General features: G+C 56.5%; 1 long non-coding RNA gene across 2 annotated transcripts; it reads left to right on the top strand.

Annotated features, from left to right (window-relative positions):
• The first annotated feature begins 7,740 nt into the window (after nucleotides 1-7,740).
• Nucleotides 7,741-10,637, top strand: LOC142051450 (uncharacterized). Of its 2 annotated transcripts, none has more exons than XR_012658484.1 (3): nucleotides 7,741-7,858; nucleotides 8,131-8,514; nucleotides 10,348-10,637. It is a non-coding gene; the product is annotated as an uncharacterized LOC142051450 (long non-coding RNA). The 2 variants fall into 2 exon arrangements; XR_012658483.1 differs by having other exon boundaries at nucleotides 8,131-8,471; nucleotides 10,348-10,626.
• Nucleotides 10,638-14,039: the final 3,402 nt, after the last annotated feature.

The raw sequence follows: 14,039 nt of genomic DNA, 5'->3' as shown, positions 1-14,039 counted from the left end.
GGAGGGAAGTGTTATGTACTGAGGGGAACTGGGACGTACTGGGATGTACTGGGAGGGAACTGTGAAGTACTGGGATGTACTGGGAGTGAACTGGGAGGGAACTAGTATGTAGTAGGATGTACTGGGTGGGAACTGGGATGTACCGGGAGGGAACTGGGATGTACTGGGAGGGAACTGGTATGTACTGGGAGGGAACTGGGATGTACTGGGATGTAGTGGGAGGGAACTGTGAGGGAACTGGTATGTACTGGGAGGGAACTGGTATGTACTGGGAGGGAACTGGGATGTACTGGGATGTAGTGGGAGGGAACTGGGAGGGAACTGGGATGTACTGGGAGGGAACTGGTATGTACTGGGAGGGAACTGGGATGTACTGGGATGTAGTGGGAGGGAACTGGGAGGGAACTGGGATGTACTGGGAGGGAACTGGTATGTACTGGGAGGGAACTGGGATGTACTGGGACATACTGGCAGGGAACTGGGATGTACTGGGAGGGGATTGGGACAGACTGGGAGGGAACTGGGATGTACTGGGCTGCACTGGTAGGGAACTGGGATGTACTGGGAGGAAACTGGAATGTCCCAGTTGACACCCACTTCCCTCCCAATGCCTCCCAGTATATCCCAGTTTCCTCCCAGTATATCCCAGTTTCCTCCCAGTACATCCCAGTAAATCCCAGCTCGCTGCCAGTACATGCCAATACATCACTGTACATTCCAGTTCTGTTCCTGTACATCCCAATACATCCCCGTTCCATGCCAGTACATCCCAGTTTCCTACCAGTTCATCCCCGTACATCCCAGTTCCCTCCCGGTTCACTACCACTTCTTTCCCAGTGCCTCCCAATACATCCCAGTTCCGTCCCATTACATCCCAGTACATCCCAGTTCCCTCCCAGTACGTCCCAGTTCCCTCCCAGTACATCCCAGGTCCCTCCCAGTACTGGGAGGGAACTGGGATGTACTGGGAGGCACTACAATGTGCGGGGATGCCCTGGGATGTACTGTGGAGGAACTAGGATGTACAGGCTTGTACCGGGTTGTACCGGGTGGAACTGGCAGGGATTTGGGATGTACCAGGATCTACTGGGATGTACTGGGATGTACTGGGAGGTAACTGTTGTGTACTGGGAGTGAACTGGGAGAGAACTGGGATGTACTGGGAGGGAACTGGGATGTACTGTGAGGACACTGGGATGTACTGGTATGTACTGGGAGGGAAGTGTTATGTACTGAGGGGAACTGGGACGTACTGGGACGTGCTGGGAGGGAACTATGAAGTATTGGGATGTACTTAGAGGGAACTGGGATGTACTGGGAGGGAACTGGGAGTGAACTGGGAGGGAACTGTGAAGTACTGGGATGTACTTAGAGGGAACTGGGATGTACTGGGAGGGAACTGGGATGTACTGGGTGGAAAGTGTTGGGAATTGGGATTTACTGGGAGGGAACTGGGATGGACTGGGAGGGAACTGGGATGTAGTGGGACATACTGGGAGGGAACTGGGATGTACTGGGGTGTACTGGGAGGGAACTGTTATGTACCGAGGGGGAACTGGGATGTACTGGGAGTGAACTGTGAAGTACTGGGATGTACTTAGGGGGAAGTGGGAGGGAACTTGGATTTAGTGGGAGGGAACTGGGGTTTACTTGGAGGAAAGTGGCATGTACTGGGATGTACTGGAATGGAACTGGGAGTGAACTGTGTGTGAACTGTGAGGGAACTGGGATGTACTGGGATGTACTGGGACGGACTGGGAGGGAACTGGGATGTACTGGGAGGGATCTGGGATGTACTGGGAGGGATCTGGGATGTACTGGGCTGCACTGGTAGGGAACTGGGATGTACTGGGAGGAAACTGGAATGTCCCAGTTGACACCCACTTCCCTCCCAGTGCCTCCCAGTATATCCCAGTTTCCTCCCAGTACATCCCAGTAAATCCCAGTTTGCTCCCAGTACATCCCAGTACATCGCAGTACATTCCAGTTCTGTTCCTGTACATCCCAATACATCCCCATTCCATGCCAGTACATCCCAGTTCCCTACCAGTTCATCCCAGTACATCCCAATTCCCTCCCGGTTCACTACCACTTCTTTCCCAGTTCCGTCCCATTACATCCCAGTTCCGTCCCATTACATCCCAGTACATCCCAGGTCCCTCCCAGTACATCCCAGGTCCCTCCCAGTACTGGGAGGGAACTGGGATGTACTGGGAGGCACTACAATGTGCGGGGATGCCCTGGGATGTACTGTGGAGGAACTAGGATGTACAGGCTTGTACTGGGTTGTACCGGGTGGAACTGGCAGGGATTTGGGATGTACCAGGATCTACTGGGATGTACTGGGAGGTAACTGTTATGTACTGGGAAGGAACAGGGAGGTAACTGGGATATACTGGGATGGAACTGGGATGTACTGGGAGGGAACTGGGACGTACTGTGAGGACACTGGGATGTACTGGTATGTACTGGGAGGGAAGTGTTATGTACTGAGGGGAACTGGGACGTACTGGGATGTACTGGGAGGGAACTGTGAAGTACTGGGATGTACTGGGAGTGAACTGGGAGGGAACTGGTATGTAGTAGGATGTACTGGGTGGGAACTGGGATGTACCGGGAGGGAACTGGGATGTACTGGGAGGGAACTGGTATGTACTGGGAGGGAACTGGGATGTACTGGGATGTAGTGGGAGGGAACTGGGAGGGAACTGGGATGTACTGGGAGGGAACTGGGATGTACTGGGACATACTGGCAGGGAACTGGGATGTACTGGGAGGGGATTGGGACGGACTGGGAGGGAACTGGGATGTACTGGGCTGCACTGGTAGGGAACTGGGATGTACTGGGAGGAAACTGGAATGTCCCAGTTGACACCCACTTCCCTCCCAATGCCTCCCAGTATATCCCAGTTTCCTCCCAGTATATCCCAGTTTCCTCCCAGTACATCCCAGTAAATCCCAGCTCGCTGCCAGTACATGCCAATACATCGCTGTACATTCCAGTTCTGTTCCTGTACATCCCAATACATCCCCGTTCCATGCCAGTACATCCCAGTTTCCTACCAGTTCATCCCCGTACATCCCAATTCCCTCCCGGTTCGCTACCACTTCTTTCCCAGTGCCTCCCAATACATCCCAGTTCCGTCCCATTACATCCCAGTACATCCCAGGTCCCTCCCAGTACGTCCCAGTTCCCTCCCAGTACATCCCAGGTCCCTCCCAGTACTGGGAGGGAACTGGGATGTACTGGGAGGCACTACAATGTGCGGGGATGCCCTGGGATGTACTGTGGAGGAACTAGGATGTACAGGCTTGTACTGGGTTGTACCGGGTGGAACTGGCAGGGATTTGGGATGTACCAGGATCTACTGGGATGTACTGGGATGTACTGGGAGGTAACTGTTATGTACTGGGAGTGAACTGGGAGGGAACTGGGACGTACTGGTAGGGAACTGGGATGTACTGTGAGGGAACTGGGACGTACTGTGAGGACACTGGGATGTACTGTTTTGTACTGGGAGGGAAGTGTTATGTACAGAGGGGAACCGGTGCGTACTGGGATGTACTGGGAGGGAACTGTGAAGTACTGGGATGTACTGGGAGTGAACTGGGAGGGAACTGGTATGTAGTAGGATGTACTGGGTGGGAACTGGGATGTACCAGGATGTACTGGGATGTACTGGGAGGGAACTGGTATGTACTGGGAGGGAACTGGTATGTACTGGGAGGGAACTGGGATGTACTGGGACATACTGGCAGGGAACGGGGATGTACTGGAAGGGGATTGGGACGGACTGGGAGGGAACTGGGATGTACTGGGCTGCACTGGTAGGGAACTGGGATGTACTGGGAGGAAACTGGAATGTCCCAGTTGACACCCACTTCCCTCCCAATGCCTCCCAGTATATCCCAGTTTCCTCCCAGTATATCCCAGTTTCCTCCCAGTACATCCCAGTAAATCCCAGCTCGCTGCCAGTACATGCCAATACATCGCTGTACATTCCAGTTCTGTTCCTGTACATCCCAATACATCCCCGTTCCATGCCAGTACATCCCAGTTCCCTACCAGTTCATCCCCGTACATCCCAATTCCCTCCCGGTTCACTACCACTTCTTTCCCAGTGCCTCCCAATACATCCCAGTTCCGTCCCATTACATCCCAGTTCCCTCCCAGTACATCCCAGGTCCCTCCCAGTACTGGGAGGGAACTGGGATGTACTGGGAGGCACTACAATGTGCGGGGATGCCCTGGGATGTACTGTGGAGGAACTAGGATGTACAGGCTTGTACTGGGTTGTACCGGGTGGAACTGGCAGGGATTTGGGATGTACCAGGATGTACTGGGATGTACTGGGATGTACTGGGAGGTAACTGTTATGTACTGGGAAGGAACTGGGAGGGAACTGGGATGTACTGGGATGGAACTGGGATGTACTGGGAGTGAACTGGTATGTAGTAGGATGTACTGGGTGGGAACTGGGATGTACCAGGATGTACTGGGATGTACTGGGAGGGAACTGGTATGTACTGGGAGGGAACTGGGATGTAGTGGGAGGGAACTGGGAGGGAACTGGGATTTACTGGGAGGGAACTGGGATGTACTGGGACATACTGGGAGGGAACTGGGATGTACTGGGAGGGGATTGGGACGGACTGGGAGGGAACTGGGATGTACTGGGAGGGAACTGGGACGTACTGTGAGGACACTGGGATGTACTGGTATGTACTGGGAGGGAAGTGTTATGTACTGAGGGGAACTGGGACGTACTGGGATGTGCTGGGAGGGAACTGTGAAGTACTGGGGTGTACTTAGCAGGAACTGGGAGGGAACTGGGATGTAGTGTGATGTACTGGGAGGGAACTGGCATGTACTGGGATGTACTGGAATGGAACTGGGAGTGGACTGTGTGTGAACTGTGAGGGAACTGGGATGTACTGGGAGGGAACTGGCATGTACTGGGATGTACTGGAATGGAACTGGTAGTGAACTGTGTGTGAACTGTGAGGGAACTGAGATGTACTGGAGGGAACTGGGATGTACTGGGATATACTGGAGGGAACTGGAATGGACTAAGAGGGAACTGGGAAGTACTGGGAGGGAACTAGGACGCACTGTTAGGGAGCTGGGACGGAACTGGGATGTACTGGGACGTACTGGGAGGGAACTGGGACGTACTGGGAGGTAACTGTTGTGTACTGGGAGTGAACTGGGAGGGAACTGGTATGTAGTAGGATGTACTGGGAGGGAACTGGGATGTACTGGGACGGAGTGGGAGGGAACTGGGATGTACTGGGATGGAACTTTGAAGTACTGGGATGTACTTAGAGGAAACTGGGAGGCAACTGGCATGTACTGGGATGTACTGGAATGGAACTGGGAGTGAACTGTGTGTGAACTGTGAGGGAACTGGGATGTACTGGGAGGGAACTGGGACGGACTGGGAGGGAACTGGGACGGACTGGGAGGGAAATGGGATGTACTGGGCTGCACTGGTAGGGAACTGGGATGTACTGGGAGGAAACTGGAATGTCCCAGTTGACACCCACTTCCCTCCCAGTGCCTCCCAGTATATTCCAGTTTCCACCCAGTATATCCCAGTTTCCTCCCAGTACATCCCAGTAAATTCCAATTTGCTCCCAGTACATCCCAGTACATCGCAGTACATTCCAGTTCCGTTCCTGTACATCCCAATACATCCCCGTTCCATGCCAGTACATCCCAGTTCCCTACCAGTTCATCCCCGTACATCCCAATTCCCTCCCGGTTCACTACCACTTCTTTCCCAGTGCATCCCAATACATCCCAGTTCCGTCCCATTACATCCCAGTACATCCCAGTTCCCTCCCAGTACATCCCAGGTCCCTCCCAGTACATCCCAGTTCCCTCCCAGTACATCCCAGTACATCCCAGTTCCCTCCCAGTACATCCCAGGTCCCTCCCAGTACATCCCAGTTCCCTCCCAGTACATCCCAGTACATCCCAGTACATCCCAGTTCCCTCCCAGTACATCCCAGGTCCCTCCCAGTACTGGGAGGGAACTGGGATGTACTGGGAGGCACTACAATGTGCGGGGATGCACAGGGATGTACCGTGGAGGAACTAGGATGTACAGGCTTGTACTGGGTTGTACCGGGTGGAACTGGCAGGGATTTGGGATGTACCAGGATCTACTGGGATGTACTGGGAGGTAACTGTTATGTACTGCGAAGGAACTGGGAGGGAACTGGGATGTACTGGTAGGGAGCTGGGATGTACTGTGAGGGAACTGGGACGTAGTGTGAGGACACTGGGATGTACTGTTACGTACGGGGAGGGAAGTGTTATGTACTGAGGGGAACTGGGACGTACTGGGATGTGCTGGGAGGGAACTGTGAAGTACTGGGATGTACTTAGAGGGAACTGGGATGTACTGGGAGGGAACTGTGAAGTACTGGGATGTACTGGGATGGAACTGGGATGGAACTGGGAGGGAACTGGTATGTAGTAGGATGTACTGGTTGGGAACTGGGATGTACCAGGATGTACTGGGATGTACTGGGAGGGAACTGGTATGTACTGGGAGGGAACTGGGATGTACTGGGATGTACTGGGAGGGAACTGGGATGTACTGTGAGGGAACTGGGATGTACTGGGACATACTGGCAGGGAACTGGGATGTACTGGGAGGGAATCGGGATGTAATGGGAGGGAACTGGGATGTATTGGGAGGGAAGTGTTATGTACCAAGGGGGAACTGGGACGTACTGGGATGTAGTGGGAGTGAACTGTGAAGTACTGGGATGTACTGTGAGGGAACTGGGATGTACTGGGAGGGAACTTTGAAGTACTGGGATGTACTTAGAGGAAACTGGGAGGCAACTGGCATGTACTGGGATGTACTGGAATGGAACTGGGAGTGAACTGTGTGTGAACTGGGAGGGAACTGGGATGTACTGTGAGGGAACTGGGATGTACTGGGACGGACTGGGAAGGAACTGGGACGGACTGGGAGGGATCTGGGATGTACTGGGCTGCACTGGTAGGCAACTGGGATGTACTGGGAGGGAACTGGGATGTACTGGGCGTCGCTGGGAGGGAGCTGGGATGTACTGGGATCCATACTGTGTGGCATGTTGGTCATTACTGGGACGCACTGGTCTATACGCGCGGGCTGATATCTGACCCCTCTGGCCCCGCCCACCTTTGCGACAGGCCCCGCCCCCTGGCGAGGGCCTGGTGGGGTGGGGCCGTGCTCGTGTGCTCCCCAGCATCCCCAGTTAGCAACAGGTCCCACCCCCTGGTGACAGCCTGGGGGTGTTGCTGGTGCTGCCTGGCCCCACCCTCCATAGCAACAGGCCCTGCCCTTGGTGATGGCTCCAGGGGCATTGCCAGCGTCCCTTTGGACACACCCCCTTAGTGACAGGCCCCACCCCCCGGCAACGGCCCGGGGGTCGGTGCCGGTTCTCTCCCCTTAGCGACAGGCCCCACCCCCCGGCAACGGCCCGGGGGGCGGTGCCGGCTCTCTCCCCTTAGCGACAGGCCCCGCCCCCCGGCAACAGCCCGAGCCTGTGTTTGCTCCGCTCGGGGGGCTCGGTTTGGGTGTTTTCTCTCCCCACTCCCTCCCGTGCCGGGAACTCCAGGCGGCTCTCGTACGGCTCCCGGGGCCTTCACCCCCCGGGGGGCTCGGCCCGCCCCTTTCGCGGGGCGCTGTGGGAAGGGCGGGGGCGGGGCCCGGGGGTGGAAGAGCCCCGGCTCTGGCCCTGGGCTTCTCTGGCGTCGGTGCTCCCGTGTTCCCTCGGGCGGTCGCAGCTTTGGGGCTGTCTCAGCCCCCCGGGCAGGCGTGCTCTGGCGTTTAGAGAAGCGGAGGCGTTGCCTGAGGTAAGGATTCCAGAGCTTGGCACTCTTTGGCGGCATCTGTACTAGAAAGGTCCCTTGTGGCCTGCTTTGCTTTTTTTCTCCCAGGATGCTGTTTTGGGCGCTGAGGGGGCGGTGAGACGGGTTAGTGGTATGGTGTTCTGTTTGGGGTTTGGTTTTTGCTTTGCTGTTTTTTTTCCCCTCGTGAGATCATTTTATTGTGCTGCTGCAATTCCTGTCTTTACTGAACCCGGAACCTTGGGGGTTTTCACTAGTTGTGCCGTTCACTGTTTCAGGTGTTGCCTTGGCCTCTCAACAGCCGTGGCACAACCTGCAGCGATGCTGCCTCTCCAGGCCCCCGCAGGCCCCGCTTTCTTGTCCAGCCAGGCGGGAAAGCGTGGTTGTTGCAGAAACAGCTACGCCCTGCAACTCCTCCTCAGGTTGTTGGCTCGGCCCCAACAGCGTACAGGCTGCTGAGGTCACCGCCTCCGCGCGGGACGCAGGCGGCCCGGAGAGCTTTACCCCGCGCCATTTCCGTCCCCTCTGGGCAGCAGCGGAGCTGCCGCCGCTTCAGGCGGCCGCTTTCTCGAGGGCGAGGAGCTGGGATGACAACGGGCCGCTGCAGACTCTGGTCAGGGTAAGAGGCTGTTCCCTGGGGAGCCGGCGCAGGGGGAGCGGAGGTACGCACGGGCACTTGTCGGTGCCCCTGGCCGGTAAAGGGAAGGTTAAATTGTTAGAGTGCAAATAAATACATATTATTTAGGGAGAGTCGTGACTAAATTTAATCACACCTATTACTGAACAAACCAGGCAGTCATTATTCCTAATCTGTAGTTAAAAAAATAAAGGCAGTCCTTTTTTATGCCATAAATAGAGTTGCGAGTCATTAATAGCTCAATCTAAATACAGCCGTTACTAAATCAACTGCAGGCATTAATGACTCCTGATCAGAAACAAATAAGGAAATTTCGAATCTAGAATGAAAATCGACCCGGAAAGCTAAATTGGAGCGGGTAGTACTGAAATTGTAACAGGGCTGTTAGAAAGTTCAGAGGCAGCGACAGCTCTGCTTCCAACCCAAGCAGTAAACGAAGCTTTAGGTTCTTAAATGAAGAGAAATAAAGGTGAGCTGTTAAACAGTGGCTGGGGTCAAGCGTAGCTATTAAGAAAATTTGCAGGTACGGGTGATTCCTGAGCAGAACTAACAATTCCAGAAGATTTAGATTTAAAAACTACAGAGCTAATGGAGTGCCACAACCGCCCGGATGTAACTGCAGCCGCTTTGGGGGAATGCCCCAGCCCCCCCAGCCACCGCTATTAATTACTGCCAAGGAGAGCGAAAGTGAAAGTAGAAGCAGTGCAGGTGAAGTGTGAGCAGTACGCTTTTCCTAAGTCATCTCTTCGTGTCAGGAGAGGAAAGAAAATGGAAAGAAGATGTTTGCAGGGGGTCTGTGCTGGGTTACCTGCGCGTCTCTTCCGTGCGTCCTTGAGGAGACATTTAGCTCCTGTTGGGCGCTCGCAGGTGGAGACAGGGCGAGCTGGAGGCAGGATCGGTGCCGCACTGATAAAGGGATGGGCAACGAGCGGAGAGAAGAGGGGGCAAGGGCTGAAAAAGGGTCACGGTTCTGCAGGGAAGGCAGCGGGATGTGACTCGGCAACCGCTCTGACGAGCGCAGGGTCATTCGCTGCGATGAAGTCAGGGTCTGCGGTTGGCCCGGAGAGGCAGCAGAAATCCCAAACTCTTTGCAGGGGTACCGGCCAGATTAGGGCAACACCTGAACAGTAAAACCATTTAGGGGAAGCAGAGCTGGGCTGCACCGCGTGGCCAACCTCCCTCTTCTCCGTGAGTCCCAAAGGGGCAGCTCCAAGAATGTGCTGAGAATTCATCCCTTGCGCTAAAAATGAGACGCAAGTAGCACCCACCCGTGAATTTTATTTTCTCTCTCGCTCTGCGGCTCCTGCCTGCTTGTCTCTCCTCAGTGCTCACCTGCACCTGTGCTCGGATGGGGCAGCTGAGGGAAGGTGCTGCCATCTCCCCAGCCCCGGCGGACCGCCCCTCAGCTGTGTCCTCTGTCAGGGAGCGTCGTCATCTCTCCTGCCTCCCAGAGCGTGTCCTGTAGTGGCAGACGCGCGGGCTTTTCCCTGCACGCGCATACGGGAAGGGAAGGGAAGGGAAGCACAGTGAGAGCTGGGCTTGTCAAAGAGTAATGGGGGTGGTGGGAAGCGTAGCTAGAACCGGAGAGCTACAGCGCAAAAGCGAAGCGGACGGGACACAAAAGTAAAATGGTGCACAGGAATGCTGAGGAGAGAACTCCCGCAGCACACAGGAAATCAGTGTCAGAATCTATTGTCTTCTGACTGCCAAATTAAAAATAATGGCACGCTTTGCAACGCTAAGCTCGCTCTAATCGTCTGAACTGTTTCTTTCCAACCCCCACCGCCCCCAGCACACCGCTCAGCCTCCTCAGCCTGAAATGCCTTGTTTTCCTTCTTTTTTTTTTTTTTTATGACAGGGCAACTTCTGTTCCCGAGGTGGTGCCTACGGTACAGCTATCTCTTCGAAGACAGTTTGGTTTAGGTCAGAGAATGTTGAGCCTGGACTGAATCAGCCTCTGTTTCTATTTCTGGAAATCGTCGGTCCTGTGCATCAAGCCCGGAAAAAAGGAAATATGAACCAAAGGACGTGGGGCCTGCAGGGCTAGGAAATTATTTGAGAAGAGGTTCAGTGGGGAAATGACTCTTTGTCTGTGGGGCGTCCAGGCAAGCAACCCAGCTGCTAGAAAGCGGCGCTGTCCCCAGGATGGCCTCGGCGGTCCCGTTGGAGTCGGGGCAAGAAGGACAAGGCAGGGTGAAGCATCTGGCCTGCCGTGTGGAACGTGACTGTACAAAGCACGTGTGATGCACTGCAAGTTTACTTGTTTAAACTGTGAGTTAAAGAAGGTGTGCGGTTGCTTTGTAAACAGCCGACGCTCTAAAGCTACACCCATCTAATTGCTAGCTGTATTAAATCTATCGTATTGCTGTTTCTGCATTAAAAAATAAAAAAGAAAAAAACCAACACACCTATGTAAGCACTTCTAAGTACAACGGAAAACCACTGTTTAACGCGTGGCATGTGTGGGTTGTTTTTTTGGGGTGGGAGGGTGGGGTGTATGACAAAAACCTGCGAGAGACACACGCACATACGCACATGTCATGTTTAGCGCTCACCTAAACCCAAAAAAGAAAATCCACTCTTTATTTTGCAGCATTAGCATTAGCTTCCAGCGCACAGCCTGAGCGCACACCTCTGCTCTCACCGTCTGCTCCCTCTTCAACCGTGTGTGGCTGTCATCAGCTTGCACAGGCTTTCCTCGTGCAAGTTTCCGCGACAGCTTACGAGAAGGCAGGGAAACCAACCCAGCAAGACGCGTAGTGCCTTCCTCTATGGGCTCCGTCCAGCCTTTGTTAAAATGAGCAGAAAAGAAATCTGCTGCTGCCTTTACCCTGACTGACTCTTACAGAGAGCATCTGACTTGACCCGCAGCAAAGCGATGCCCCAGGCAGCAGCACGTATTGGCGCGGACCGCGGTTTCACCCACCTGTTTTACTGCGCCGGTCCTTTCCCACGGCCGATGCCGCAGATGTGGCGCGCCCCACCCCCAAACCTCTTTACGAGGGTTCCCTGGGCTCTGCAAGTCGCCTGCTGGACGTGTTGCTGATTCAGGCACGGGCAAAGTCAGCTTCTTCGCTGGCCTCGGGCTAGGGCAGCCCCGTACTTGAGGGAAACTCAGAATATCTCCAGCGAGATCTCACTGGGAGGCTGGGACCTCGTCAGTAGGGGAGAAAGCCAAGCGACTGACACTGGAAGGGAGCTCTTTGCTAGGCTGTAGATCGTAAAGTTAACAAAGAAAACAAACCTGCCTTTTTAAAAATGCCCTCTTTTGAGTCTGCCACATTTGATACGGATTTTTTAAATTGCAGGGTATATCTCCTACAGGCCTCATGCAAAGGGAAGTGAGTACCTCTGGCTCTCAGGACAAGGGGGTCCCTCAGGAGCCCAGGCGCTCACGCCAGCCGGCATCTGGCACAGCACAGGGCAGGAGCTTTGGCAGTAGTACGTGAGCTGAGAATGAGAGTTAGGCAGCACTGCGCGCTTCTCCTGTGAGCCGCCGAGGCTCGCGCGCTGTACCTTCCACAAATAAAAGGCCAGAAGAGTCAGCATTTCTGCTAGTTCCAGCCTCATCCGTACCCTCGTCGGCGTAGCTGTAAGCAAGCGTCCCGTAGCGACTGGGAGCGTGGCAGCTGGGCTTCCTGCGCTGCCTTAGGTTGTGCCCTTGGAGAGACCCTTCTCCGAGCCCCGTGAGCCCCGGGGTGGGTGGGCTGCGGTGCCGTTCAACGCTGAATAGGCACGAAGGCCTGTAAACAAAAGGTATTTATATCGCACCCATACCCGGCAGCCAACCGCCGCTTTATTTACGTATTCTGCACCTCCTGCCGACGCTTTTAAACTTAGCCGATATTGCCGCAGTTTTCACTGACGGGGCAGGGGACTGCCACGCTGCAGGGGGAGTTTCTGGGTGTCTCCCATGGACACAGACGTCCTCAGCTGGGTAGGGACAGGGTGAGAGCTGGAACAACTCTGCTGACATGTAAGGGCTGTCCCAGGGCAAGGCTCCTCGGTCTGGGGGCTGAAAGGCGAGCCACGCTGGGTGGTTGGTGTGGGAGTTGTGGAGCAAGTAGGGGGAAAAAAAAACAACAAGAAAAAACCATCCAAATGTTTCACAGCAGGTAGAAAGCTAGGCAGAAAGCAAACTGAATGCTGTAAAGACAAAAGCCGAAAGCCGGCTATGGACTGTACAAAAAGAGTCAGTGCCACGGAAGGAGGTTATTTCTTCAACTGACCATAGGAGGCTTTTTGTGAGAAAACACAACACCTTTCTGCTATGGCGCGGTACCGCAGCAGTAATGGGCCAGAGCGTGCGAGCGCCTTTGGCAGGATTGGTAACAGCCGGGGCACGGCCGAACGGCCAGCCCACCTTCCGCACAAGGAAAACACCATTCCCCTGGAACGCCACGCAGACCCAGGACAGGTAAGGCGGAGGCCGAGCCCAGGCGCCCCCATTGCCAAGGACCACCTTGGCCTTGCAGCGTCTCACGCTTCGGGGTGTTTTGCAGGCCGTGGCTAAGCTCAGGCCCCCTGCTCGTGGCTGCCCCCGGTCGCCCGGCGCCGGTCGGGCCCCAGCCCCCAGCGCGGTGCGGCGCAGGGCAGTGACCCAGCAGGGCGGCCCCCCGGGCCCCAGCCCCCTCCCCCCCGCCTGCGGCCAGGCCCCGCGGCCGCCGGCCCCTTCCTCCTCTGCCCGCTCCCGTCGCAGACGGCTCGGTATGTGTCACGAGCGGCAGCCCCGTTCAGCAGCTCTCGGAGGGCGCGCGGCTGTGCCCGGCCGTGACCGGGGCCCGCAGGGGTTTCCCGCTCGCCCCGAGAAGGCGCTGGCCCCGAGCCGGGGCGTCCCGCCCCGCCCGGCCCTCGGCGCCCTCGCGAGCTGAGCGCGGCCCGGCCAGCAGGGGGCGCTGGCGCTCACCGGCTGGGCGCGGGGGCGGTCCGGCGCGGGGGCGGGGCCGGTGGGGGCCGCTCCTTCCGGCCGCCCTTTAAGGGCCGCCCCGCGGGGCTCGGGCTTCCGGTGGCGCGTGCGCGGCGCGTCGGAGCGGGGGCGGGAGCGGTGCGTGTGGCGGCCGGGTCGCGAGGCGTCCCTGTGCGGTGCCGGGGCCCCTCTGCGGCCCGGCGTGGGAAGCCCGCGGCCGGCGGAGCCTGCTCGGAGCTGGGCGGGGAGCGCCGCGGCGGTCCGGCCGCCGGCAGCCATCCCCTGCGGTGGCCGGCAGCCCCTCGGGACGCCTGGAGGCCTGGCGGTGCCCGAGCCTCGCCTGCGGCAGCCGCCTGAGAGAGCAGCGCGGCCGTGTCCGGGGGCCGGAGAGCGCTGGTGGGTGAGTTCGGGCAGCGGGTGGGTCTCCGTGTGAGGTGAGGCCTGGCGCGGGCCGGGGGGTATCTCCGTGCGGGTCGGGCCGGGGGCGGGGCGGGGGCCGGGCCCCGCAGAGAAGCCCCGGTCGGGCATCGTTCGCTTTTCCACAATGTAGGGCTCTCCCCGGTTATTTTTTGTGTACTGTGTTTTGGGTCACCTGAAACCCTTTGGCCGGTTACGTTTGGTGCGGGGAGATGGCAGGTCTGGAG

The sequence above is a fragment of the Phalacrocorax aristotelis genome, unplaced genomic scaffold, assembly GCF_949628215.1.
Source record: "Phalacrocorax aristotelis unplaced genomic scaffold, bGulAri2.1 scaffold_49, whole genome shotgun sequence".
Taxonomy (NCBI): Eukaryota; Metazoa; Chordata; class Aves; order Suliformes; family Phalacrocoracidae; genus Phalacrocorax; species Phalacrocorax aristotelis.
This window is presented reverse-complemented; position numbering and strand designations above follow the sequence as displayed.